The following is a 13,893-nucleotide window of genomic DNA, read 5'->3' as shown; positions in this document are numbered from 1 at the left end:
CTCCCATCAAGGTTTGGATGTCACTCCTAACTTGAGGGTAGGTTTCATGCAAAAATCAAATTTAAGCTGAATGAAAATCATCACCAAATATGGGAATCACCCCTGTTTTGATGAATCATTTCGATTGTGTTACATGAGTGTCTTCACAGCTTCCATGTGTGTATTGTGTTAGCCCTAGGAAAGGCTTGTATATTAGAAGTCCAAAAGAATAGAGGGAAGCAAGGAAGAGAGAAGGGAATATTGTCTTAAACAGCAAATAAATGAGAAAGCTCCTAAACTATAGACTAGGTAAAAGCATTCCTACTTTTCCTAATTCCCTATAGTTATGGCTCTGATACCAATCTGGTATCAGAGTACTCCTACTATAGACTAGGGGAAAGTATAGGAATTCTACCTAATTCCCTATAGTTATGGCTCTGATACCAATCTGGTATCAGAGTACTCCTACTATAGTCTAGGGAAAAGTATAGCAACTCTACCTAATTCCCTATAGTTATGGCTCTGATACCAATCTGTCACACCCCAACCGATGGCGGAAACATCGGGATGAGACGTACAAACTGTTCAAAGACATCATAACACTAAATGTGACAATAATTAAAATTTCATTTATTAAACTTTCAAAGGTTCATACATAATGTCCCAAAAGGAAATAACAACATAATACATGATTTATTTCTAGGTGGGTTTCTAAGCCATCCTATTTATTTCTTCACTTCTTGTATCATCACCCTGCAGTATGCATTTAAAATAAAGTCAACAAATAATGCTGGCGAGTATACAAGTTTGTACATAGCATAATAGAGTTAAAATAGTTTAACAGGATCTAGTCCACGTGAATACTTGAATTCATATTAACAGTTATACTCGTAACGATGAAACTATGTGTTCAAACCATAGTTTAACGCAATTAACATAGCCTAACCCTCGAAAGGGTGGTAACATAGAGTTAAAAATCCTAACAATACCCATAATATTACGGGAGGGGCGTTACAACCTACAGCGCTGCCATTGTTAGGGGAGGCTTGCAAAGTTAATGAACACACAGCCATAAATGTTTAACATTAGCATAACATGATTAACATGAGTCAAATAGATTCACAAGAAATGTGGATAGATAGTGCAAAAATGTTTAACATAGTGTTTTTGATATAGGAAATGCATACTACACCCAAAAGTGTAAAATGGAAAATGGGTCAAGTATACTCACCTTAGAGTGCGTTGCGTTTCTTGGTAAAGATAGAATAATAGAATAATAGATTTCCAAGAGATGTGCACAAGAAGATTACCCTATTAAGTTGGAAAGATTTTGTTAAATATTGGGAATTTTGGGAATTATAATATGACAATTAAATAGGTAAAATAAATACTAATCTTACCAAAACATCACAAATAGAATTTCCAAAATGTTGGATTAAATAAATAAAAATTTAAATATGTATATAATTATTTTAGATTAACAATCTTAAACAAATAATCTAGTATCAATTAACAATTCTATAAATAATAAATCTATTTATAAAATTCTAGTTATATAATATAAGATAATAAATCAAAAAAAAAATTAAATAATAAATTCTGGAATTAATAAATAAATGCAATATAAATTCTGTTTTTATTAACATAAAAATTCTGATTTTAATAGATAAATAATAAAAATTCTGAAATGAAATTCTGAAATAATTAATATTAATTCTGATTTTAAATATAGAATCTGATTTATTAAAATAAAATTTCTGATTTTAGGATAATATTTCAGATTTTGTAAATAAATCTGTTCATTATAAAAATCCTGATTTTTTTTATAAATAAGGTAAAATAAATATATTCTTTTAATACATTAGATTTTAGTTTTAAAAATAAAAAGAATCTGTTTTACAAATAATAATACCAATTATATAAATATCTGATTATTCTTAACATTAATAACAATATCAATAACATCCAATAATAATAATAATAATAATAATAATAATAATAACTGTAATATTAATAAAAGAATAACTGTAAATAACTAATTAAAAGAAAAAGAAAAGAAATCGAAAACGTTACCGGACGGCGGCACGGCGGTGGTCGACGGTGGTCAGCGATGGTGGCAGCGGTTTCCGGCGATACGTGTACGGGTTCCGGCAACGAATGGGTTATACTTGTTTCGGTTTGTTCGGTGAAAGGAAAGGAACGAAGGGAGAGTTTTTTTTTATCGGGTATAAATAGGAGGAGGGAGGTCGGTTTCAGGAAAGACGGAAGAACAAAGGTTTTCCGGTGAAAAGGTGAAAGGCCGACGAAGAAGATGATCAGTTCTTTGGCGGTTATGTTGAATTTGAATCGCGCATTTAATGACATGTTAAGTAGAATAAAGATCCGAGTTCTTTTGGATGTGGTATTCCCGACCGGTTGGTTAAGTTATTGTTTGTTGACCGAAAGGTCGCGGGTTCGATCCCCGGGTCACGCATAAGTCCCAATTCTTTTCTTTTTAGTTAACAGTTAACTGAACTAACTGGGATTTCTAACCCAGTTAGTGATCCTTTAATACAAACTAACCTAGTTAACCATAACTAGGTTATCTACCATTTTTCAAAGGATGTGCTAATCTAGTTAGTTAATATTAACTAGAAATTTAATAAAACTCAATAAAATTCAGAAAAATATTTATTTATTTAATTTGAATTGTTATTTTATTTATCTAAAATATTAATAAAATAATATAAAACCATTTTAACCCGAATTTGATATTTTTACCGAATTAACGTATAAATTCCCAATTTTTGTACGGTTTAGGGTAATCTCTTGGCAACGATGAATTTAAGAGCTGAGATTAAGATAGAATTCCACTGTTTTTACGTGTTTAACATAGTTTCAACATGTTATCAATTGTTTTGACAATACATAGCATTCAAACATAAATATGGATAAAATCATGCATTTTCATTATGATTTCAAGTCTCGAGTACAATTTGGAATTAGAAACAAATACCACGAAGGTACAACTTACAAAAATAGAAAGTACAGGTAGACTTGCCAAAAATGGAAAGATTGAAAATACGAGATGTCATAGTCGAGGTCGTGGCCATTTCGTAAAATGATGCCAAGGATATCCGGGACATGGTCATTAACCCCCCAAAGGCTTTTAAGTAACAAGACTGTTTAAATGAGCTGATCAAACTATTCAATTAACCACCTAAACGATGGAATTATTTGATTCTCAATCAAGCGGTATTTTATATACCGTAACCCAAGCCCGTATAAGGGAAAATAGGTCAAAAGTATTTACCTTTGCAATGTATATTCCTTAATTAATTAAATCACCGATAGCTTTTATTGGGGCTCCTTATTCTGGAACGGAGGTTTTAAATAACCTATTAGAATCCTAACGGGTCTTTATATTAGCCGTAGCCTAGACCGGTTAGTTTCGAGGGATAGATACGGTTTAATCGCGTGAAAGGCGAAAACCGAGAATGGAAATGTGATTCTGACCCAACAAGTTCGGAGACTTGCTTTATACGGGTTTATCATTCACACTCTGGAATTTGGGGTCAAAATGATATGGTTTGACCCGTATCGGCTAATCTATGTAAACTAGTTACATAAGCCGAACCGTGCGCGCAATAGGCGCAACGGGTAACCGTAGGAGTCCTACACTGTTTTCTAAGTCAATATACTTTAAAGAGGTTGTGGTATCAGTAGGATACCTTCCATAATGCCCGTAACGAGTTTTAGTTCATTATACGCCCCGTAGGGGTTTTCCGGTCATTTTAAAGACTTTTAAAGGGGATTTCTGAGTTCTACAGGAAACCTGAGTTTCCCGACCAATTTAACAAGTCTAAAATATCATATTTATTATTTAAAATCAGCAGCAACTGGAATCGGGTCAAAAGACCTCGTAGAACTCAAGTTTTGGCCGAAAAGGGCATATTCGGTATTTACCGAACCGTAGCCATAACCGCAGGTTATGAGCAGGTTAAAATTTATTAAAAATCTTTAAAAATCCCAAAATATTATTTTATTACAGTGGGTAAAAGTTTCGGTGACGAAATCTTGGTTTAGGTAGGCGTTATGCTAATTGCGCTGTTTATTACAAAAGTTTACTTTAATTGCGCTTTTTAGCATAATTCCTTTAGACCTCGGATTGACGTGAAACTTTAAGGACATGCTTAGAATTTAGTAAGCAAGGTTATGATCCCTTCACGTGTCCGAAATACTCGTTTTATTTAAAAATGGGCGTTACGGTCAACTTTTAAGTAATTAACGGATATGCGTAGAGGACTCGGATAAACAACGAACCGGTCACAGAGGGCGATACCAACACGTGACCTGGTCCTACGAGAGTCCTAAGGCATATCTACATTGTACTAAAACGGGTCAGAACTGAAGTCAAAGTAAAAGTCAAACTTTTGCGACATTCGGCTCCGAACCGGGTCAATATAGCAAATGGCCGAATCAAACGAGTTTAGACAAGTTTATATACTTAATATCATGTTTTATGATCATCAAAACAGGTTTCATAGCATATACATTACAGATTATGCACAAAATCGCAAAATGACTTTCTGTTGACTTTTTAAGTGCACGTTTGACTCGACATTCGACATAGTTAGAGTGGTGATCATTGGGAACCCTTTTAGAGGTTTATTACCCACATAAATACCAACACATAACCACTTTTGATTCGACAATTCACTGAACCCATTCGTGAGTTATCGCAAAGTCAATCGTTAGTTACGACGGATTGACTTTTAGGCTAAACTAAGCAAAAACAAAACCATAAAAGGTTTGGCATACTTACAGAGACTTGTGCACAACTTAGAATGATAAGAGAAAGCTTTGAGAGCTCCAAGTATGATCAGAAGAGTGTGTTTGAGGTGTGTTTAAGTTGTGAACATTGAAGGTCTATTTATAGTGCAAGAAATGCTCTTAGATCATCACACATTGGTCTATAAGTGAGCATGGATGATGGGCAGGTGTCCTAAGGTGTTATGGGTCGAGTAGGGGGCGCCCATGCCTCTGGAAAACCCATCCATAATTGTCTTGCCGCTTAAAAGAGCCAACAGCCATATTTCTGTCGCTGGGCGTTGCTTACGGACCGTATGGCTTAGGCCTTGCGGTCCGTAAGCCTGTGGCGGATCTAAATCAATCATGCGCTCCCTTACGGTCCGTAAGGCATGACCTTTACGATCCGTAAGGGGTTAAGAAACAATCTTTTTAAATCTTTTTACAATGATTACCAAAATCTTGGTAATTAATAACTTGACCTTTCGGGTTTGAAGGGGTAACTTTGCGATATGGCCCTCGGTTAATTACAATTAAGGACCTCGCGTTATTTACCCGTGTTGTTAAGCCCCCGGATAATTTATTTATTATCCGAGAAGCCTTAATTTATATAGTTGACGCTTTTAACCCCTCTCGTACGAATTTGGTCATAAGTTTCTCGTTTTAAAACGGAACTTCGCGGAATTTATATATTATATTCTAGTGAGCGTATTTTACTGTTACAAGGCCTCGGGTACGTCAAAGGGTCACTCAGAGGTATAATTAAACATGTTGACACGGTTAACCCCCGCAGCTTGTAATCTCTCACTTTCTTCCGCGTTTCGCTTCCGTACGATCCATGATTTATTCGTTTTAAGGTACGAGCATCTTTTAAGGTTACTATACAGTATACTTACCCTTGTTTGACATTTATAACCCTCGAATTTACATACTTTCAAGGTTTGTCAATATTAGTCTTTCATTAAATATTAAATGCCACGTGTAAACTCAAGACACGTGTCAATACATTATTGGACTCAAAATTTCGAGGTGTTACAAAACCTATCAAAACTTTATCAAACCGAACAAACACCCTTTTTTTTAATTTTATAACCTTTTTTTTGTTTGTTTTTTTTTAAATTTTTAAAGTTTTCTAATTTTTTAATTTTCTTAAACCTTTTTTTAATATTTTATATAAAACTTTTTAATATAATTTTATTTTAAAATAAACTAATATTAAAATAATATATTTTTAATAAAAACTATTTTAAAAACAATTAATCATTAAGCAATGATTATCTAATAATTAATATTATTATTAATATTAATATTGTATTATTATTTACTTAAAAATTCTAAACGACAAGATAGATGTCGTTTTTGTCTTCTTCGACGTTCAAACAAAAATACCCGAAACCCTAAAATAACTTTCAGCCGCCACGGAGATTAGAGATGATAAAGATGACGGTGGCGGTGGCGGTGGTTGAGGGTGGCTGGAGAGATGATGAACGAAGAAGATAAACAGAGTGTGCGGTGGTGTGTGAGTGATGATCGAAGTGGAGAAAGGGTGGTGAACGATGATGTTGATGACTGGAGGTTCGAGAGACGGTGACAGGAGATGAAGACGAGGACAAAGGAGATCGGAGGTGGTGGTTATGGAGGTCCCTACGAAGGTGGTGGTCGTCGGTGTGATAAGTTGCAGGTTGGTCGGAGACGGCGGAGATGATATTGATGATGAACAGTAACGATGATGATGAAGATGGTGAGATGATGGTCGACGGAGATCAACGGAGAAGATAAACAGAGTGTGCGGTGGTGTCGGAAGAGATGACGGATGGATTCGGAGACGGTGATGGTGGTGAAAACGGAGAAGATGACGAAAGTAGATGAACGGAGGTGAAGGTGATGATGATTCCGGATTGTCTCAGATGTAAAGGTTTTGAATGATGTGAGTTCGAAATGACGATTCCGGATGAATGAAGTGATGAATACGGTCCGAGATGACGGTTCCGGATGATTTCGGATGAGATGATGTTGGATGGATTGACGATTACAGATGATTACCAAGAGGTAGATGAATGAATGAATGATGAACTGGATGTGTTTGAACAAGTATTTCGGATGGTTTTGTGTTGATTACGGATGAAGAAGGTGCGATGTCGGATTATTACGGATTAGATGATGATTTCGGATGAATGATATGAAGAAGATCCGAAATGATGAAACTGACAGTTGATGATGTACGATGATTTGATGATGTCTGAGATAGTGATTGTTAAGGATAAAGATGAATGAATGAAGATGAATTGATGTCTGATGAAAATCTCAAATGTCAAAAGTGTCAGAATGATGATGTAGGTTAATATTTGAAGATTTTGAAAATACTTTAACAACTTCTAAACAAATCAAAATACCAAAATATATGGATTTTTAATAAAAATAGGATGAACACGATGAAGATCTTCAACAAAAATTCAAATATTTCTTGAGTGTTTGATATCAAATTGGCTATGATACCAATTGTAAGTCCTGAAAATCCGGATCAAACAACGATATCAAACGATCAACAAGGATGGGCAGAATCCAAACTTGATGATCTTCAAGAAATCAAGAACAATAAAGATTTGAATAATCAAATGATTCAATGCTTAAACTTGCATACAAGGAGCTTGTCTAATACAAGTTTCTAAAACAAGGAACCAACCCATGCTCCTCATTTCTTACTACTATTTATAGTAAGGGGTTTTCTCCAAAACCCTAGGCCCATTTCCCTAAAGCCCACTCTAATACCCCACATTCAAGAAGCCTTAGTCCATTAGCAACAATCCTACTAATCCATAAACCTATTGGGCCTAACACGATCAATTAATATACGTGACATGGTGCAGGAAGACTCAAACCTAGCAGACTTTGTACCGGGCTTCCGGCTATAAGACATAGTCACCACATGGCCCATTCGGCGGACTCATGGATGGGGCTCACTACACCCAAATAGATCTATCACTTCGGTCCCTCGGTGCCACTACGAGGATTAATGGCCTTAAGTATGCGCCTACCCATTCACATGATCTACTGTACTTTCCTTAGCTAACTATACCAATTGTGTTTGTCTGTAAGCAATTTGTAATCATTTGAAACATGTACTTCACCCCCGAAGTTAATAAACAAAACAGTTTAAAGAAAAGGGGGACATGAACTCACAGTTTTGCGTTCTTCGAACCGCCTGTAACTCAAAGTGTCCTCTGGTGTACACGACTACCTACAATGCACTATGGTCTTATTAGGCGAGCGGGTCGTGCCTTGACTTAGTATTAATTAGTGCCTTTGAGTTATGTTTCCAAGTGTCTTCATCGTTATTCCAAGTTATATGATTATTTGTTAAAATAATAAATATTTTAACTTAAATTATATTTATTGAATTTTTGGAATAATTGTTAAAACAGTATTTTTATAATGATACTTCTCAAGTATTTGTACTCGTATTTCCTTCCCAAGGATGGGGGGTATCTCATACATGTGTACTCGTATCCTTGTATGTGTATAACTTGCCATGTATTGGTGTCGTATTCCGGCGTGCGTCATTTTTAATAAGTGTCCAATATATATTTCTAAAATACATATTTCAAGAAGTATTTCTTAGAAAGTTATTCCTAATATTTCTTTTGGCAAAAATATTTGTAGTTCCAAAACAATATATTTTCAAGTCTCACTTTAGAAAATATTTATAAACTTATTTTTATCCAAAATAATGTATTTCTGTAGGATCGTATTCTGACCCAAACGAGTCGTTCAGAGGCTTTCTCCTTGGTTTCAGGTGCGGAATAACAAGAAACTAAGGTAGAAACAGCAGGCAAATCACTTTAACTACTTGTTTATTGATTTCAAATGTTTACAGCTCAAATCTCGCACCGGCAGAGCTTCGGCACGATTTCTACGCAACGTTACCAATGGGATCCGCTCTAGAGGTATATATAGGACTTTGGGACCGCTTATTGGACAGGCCCAATAAGCGGCCCAGACAGTCACTCGAGCGGTCCAACCATCTCGTCATAAGAGCGGTCCAGAACATGACCATTCGAGCGGTCCATGTATCTAAATGACTAATGAGCGGCCCAACTATCTAATTTGACTCTATAAGCGATCCAACATCTAAAACCTATACATTTTCACTATTTCTAGTATTACGTGCCCAGATCTAACGTTCTAAGACAGTGACTCGATACAAGACGTAATCAGCACATGTAGTGCACCAACAGACTCCCCCTCAGATGTTGATGGAGTCGACTATCGAGTCACACCATGCTGTCTTCAGTTCTTCAGTCTTGATCAGTCTTCGAGCTTTTCTTTCTCCATTTACAGACTCCCCCTCTCGATTTACTGGTATTCACATCTTCAGTAACATCTTCAGGATCATTGTCTGATCTACACAGGCCTTCAGAATCAAATAATCTGGCTCTAAAAATACTTTAATTCTCTTGATCAGATCTCTTGATTCCTGCACAATCTTAACCCAGAAATAAATTTTCTAGATTTATCACATATCAACAATCTGTGCACCAACACATGACTCTCACAACAACCTATGATGAACCACTTGAAGAAGGCTAGATTTAATGAAAACAGTTAAATTTACACAAACACTCCCCCTCAAATATTGTTCATCATGTTTAGCACTCGGAATTTTGAAAATCAGTTTTCCAACATCAGTTGTCGAAAATCTTTTTGAATTTTTCAAAATTTTATTTTGAAAATCAGTTTTCCAACATCAGTTGTCGAAAATCTTTTTGAATTTTTCAAAATTTATGCTAAAACACACACAAAATCTTTTTGTATTTTTCAATGTGAGAAAATAAAATGCAGAAATAAACTATTTACAATCAATATTTTTTGTGAGTTCGTGCAAGAGGATCATATCAGTTTATAAGACAGATCACCAACACCGTTAAGCTTGAGTTCATTTTAAGCTTTAAACAATTTACCTAGATTGTCAGTATGTTTGTCCTCTTAAATTCTCAACACAAATTTCAATCGATTCGAGATACGATATTAATGTTTTAGAGACTTAAACTTAATTGTGTATCACTCCACTTGAATATACTCCCGTATCCAGATCCCAAATATTCAGTCTTACAGGTGAGTATACCACAGCTGATATCTGTAAAGGGGTTAGGTGCGTAACCGTGAGAGCTCAGGTCAGAACTTCCGTTCAGCAGAGAGATGACGGCTCGACTTTTGGTGGGTCCCCTTTAGAGGATCTTTTTGCATTTCAACAGCAGCGACTATCAATTTTATTGTTTCATCAGCATGCTGAGGGCGGTGCTTTTTCAAGCATTTGCAGAAAGTATTATCCGGGGACTAGGTCAGTACTTCCATACAACAGAAGTCCCGGGATAATACCCCAGATATCACTGAGTATAAAGACCTAGTATCTCAGAATACGGGACCTTTCAAACAAGATTTCGGGGGTTACCTATATATCCAAGAATAGTTACCCACGAATCAAGCAAGTTTGATTTAGGTTTATATCTCGTTTCAATTTACTAAACGTGCGAAAATCTACTGACACATCCACAGTAAGATTGTTTAACTCTTTTTAACTTTACATATCTTTAACGTGCCGTGATAGTCCACTGATGTACTATCATTTCCTCTTTTTCGCAACAAAACTCATTTTTGAATTTTATCATGTTTTTGGCTTTTTCAAATTTTCAAATGTTTTTGGATTTTCTGAAATTTCCCTACTCCCCCTAAAATGCAAACACATTTTAAAGAAAATTTGAAAACTTCTAAACTTTTGACCTACTAGAAATATAAAAAGCAACAACAAACTGTACAGAAACTTGACAACTGACACTGAATCACATCAAATCGCCATTCACTCGGCATAAACAATCTGAACTCCCCCTATCACAAACCATTTTCTCATTTAGATTTCAAAACACTTAAGTTTGTTTTAATCAAAATGATTTTTCCGGAAAATGAATTTGTGTTGATAACAACCACTTGTAGGTTTATCAATTTAAAAACGGGGATGTGGTTCATCATCTTGTCTATATTTTGTCATGAATAGTAAATCAAGTACAATTTAATCTCCCTGATTTACCATTTTCATCTAAGAACCTTCTGTACCACTTGTAAATGTAACCTCTTCAAAGAATACAAACATCTCAAAATTTAACCACAAATACCACTTGTGGAATCAAGATTACCACTTGTAGATACCCAACAACCACCAAGTGTAGGAATATTACGTCTACATCACCATTTTTCAACCAGAATGCCGATTCCTGCTTCGCAATTAAACACCTGGAAGCTCCGGCGTAGTCCTTCAACCTGTAAACAAAAAAAACATTCACGCATTAAACACAAACATTCAAACTTCTCAAATACTAGAAAGATGCCGATTCATGATCCACGATATAAACTTGGGATCTCCGGCGTAGTCCTAAGACTATCATGGAAAACAAACATCCATCCAAGTCTTCTCAGACTTGATGGATTTCAACTCCTGAGCAGTTGGGTTGTATGTAGCCTTTTTTGTGGCGTAAAAATCTTTGACCCCCTTTGCTCTCCCACTCAACATTTTCCCAAATATCTTCTTAACATTCCCGTTGAATGTTTTCTCGACATCAAAATCATTCTTTTCTTTGTAGAACTGATTTGAAATCTCAGTTTTTCCCACTTTCTTCTTTACTTCGTCAAACTTCAATGATGAAAACTCCTCATCATTCACTGAGATTTTTTTCTCAACCTGTGGCTCTTCTGGCTTTGTGGAACCAGATTCATCGCCAACATTCACTTCATCTTTCTTCGCAACCCACACCTGGTTGTCTTTTCTTTTCTTCTCATACTTGTTCTTTTGTGAACATTCACCAACCTCGAATTTTGAATTCTCAAACATTCTAAGTTTTTCAGTCGGTGGTTCAACATCAACAATTTTCTCTTTCAACTTCTGAGAAACTCCCTGTTTTGCTTTGGTATTCCGTGTACAGTTCCATGCAATGTGACCGACTTCACTGCATCTGTAACAGGTACGAGTCTCTCTTTGATAACAAATCTCATCTCCATTTTTCTTTTTCTCAGCAAGAAATTCTTTGTTAGACTGTCTCCAGAACGGTTTCTTCTGTTCCTCGTCTGAGCTTCCACCTGACACAAATTCAGATTTCGTTTTAGAATTTTTCATATTTTTATCATTTTCTGGTGGAATAAAACCTAAACCTTTCTTTTTGTAGCTACGTTTTTGGTTAGGTTTCTTTTGAAAATCAAAACCAGAATTGTAACCTTTTTTCTTGTTTAGACGTTGTTGAACTCTAGAAGTATATTTTTTAGGTGTTTCAAAATTGTTCAAAACTTTTAATTCATGAATATTAACCTCTACTAGTTTAAAAATTTTGTTGATTACTTCCATTCTAATGTTCATTATCGGAAACTCTTTGTTGTAATATAATTTGTCAGAACCATTTAAAGTATAAACAACTTCGAATGTTTCATCATCCAAATTTGCTTTCGATAACAAAAATTCTTTACTGTAACACCGTTTGACCGATGAATTTTGACTGTTAACTGACGACTTTGACCCTCCAGACTTAGATTTCGACTCGGACTCCTCATCAGTATCCAACACTTGATCGACCACCTTTTTGATTAATTCAGACTCATGATCAGTATCGGATGAGGTAAACGTGACATCGATGTTGTCTGGTAAAACGTCAGTTGTGTCGGTTTTTAACTTTATATTGACTGCTTTCTCAAGTTGCTCCTCATTTGGTTTCCTAGGAGAATACCCATCCCAAATTGGAGGTGGACACTTGTTATAGCTAACAGTCTGTTTCTTACCACAGTCTTTCTTCTTATTTGGCTTCTCGTCTTGAAAAGCTTCCAACCCTGCAACAGTTGGGTAAACACGATCAATGAGATAATCAGAAGTAGTATAGCTTAACAATAACCGTCTAATTCTCTCATTTTCGATCTTTTCAGTCTCCAACTCTTGCTTCCATTTTGCACTCTCTTCGATGTAGAAATTGATCTGTAACACCCCAAAATATGCTATTCATTTACTTGTTTTATTAAAGGTGTATAAATTGTAATAATTAACCAAGTCAAAAGATTTTGGTAATTGTTAACTAGAAAGAAAATTAGTGTGATAACTATCCACACTTATAACCCTAGGGACTAAAATTGTGATTATGACAAAATTTTAATAACAATAATAATATAACAAAAACCAACACACTGGTGTTGGTGGGGGATCGATCGAACAAGCAGAGAGAAGGGGGAAACCCTAGCTCAAGCAAAAACAAGCAATTGGATCTAAATTCTCAAGATAATCTAGTGCATGAGTCCATAAATCTGAATAACTAACCTCAATTTCGTAAGTGGTAAGCTTGATTTTCTGAATTTATGATTTTTAGAATGAGGGGTTAGACCAAATCTCGATTCCTTGTAACCAATGTAATGAATCTGAGTTAAGATTGCTTTTTAGAATAGGAATCATGCTTGAAATTATGTTCTATAAAAAGTGTAGTGAAAAACCCACTTTGTAAAGATTTTGTTACTAATAGGAAATTCATGAGAATTAGGATCATGAGTTAATTGATATGTGAAATTGTTGTGATGCTCGAATGCTAGATAAACTGATTTTAGAATGGAAATTATATGAATTTAGAGGAAGATGATTCTTGTGTTGTGATGAGCTAGTAGGGACATGCTTAGTAAACTTGTACCTTGTGCCTTATGTATGATGCTTACCAAGTGTTCGATGAAATGCCTAAAAGAAGAATTTATGTGGAAATAGTATAATGATGCCACAAACTAAATAAAGTGAACGAATGTTCTAATGTAGGCGTGAAAGAAGAAGGTACAAGCACTAAGCAAGCGGAAGGAGCACAAGATCGAGGTATGCTTCGTGTCATACGAGTCTTTATTATATTTCCTATTTATATAAAATTTCGTTGTAAAAGCTATTCTTATATAACGAGATCGACGATGTAGTAAGCAAGCGACAAATCCCTTGTGGATTTGGGTATGTTAATGAAAGTAGTGTTGAGTTATGCTAACCCAATTTCATGGGTCGAATGTGTATGCTTAGCTCTCTACGAGAGTGTTTATGCTAAACCCAATTTCATGGGTTGAATGTGTATGCTTAGC

This window comes from Helianthus annuus, chromosome 6 (genome assembly GCF_002127325.2).
Source record: "Helianthus annuus cultivar XRQ/B chromosome 6, HanXRQr2.0-SUNRISE, whole genome shotgun sequence".
Lineage (NCBI taxonomy): Eukaryota > Viridiplantae > Streptophyta > Magnoliopsida > Asterales > Asteraceae > Helianthus > Helianthus annuus.
Note: the sequence above shows the minus strand (reverse complement) of the source record.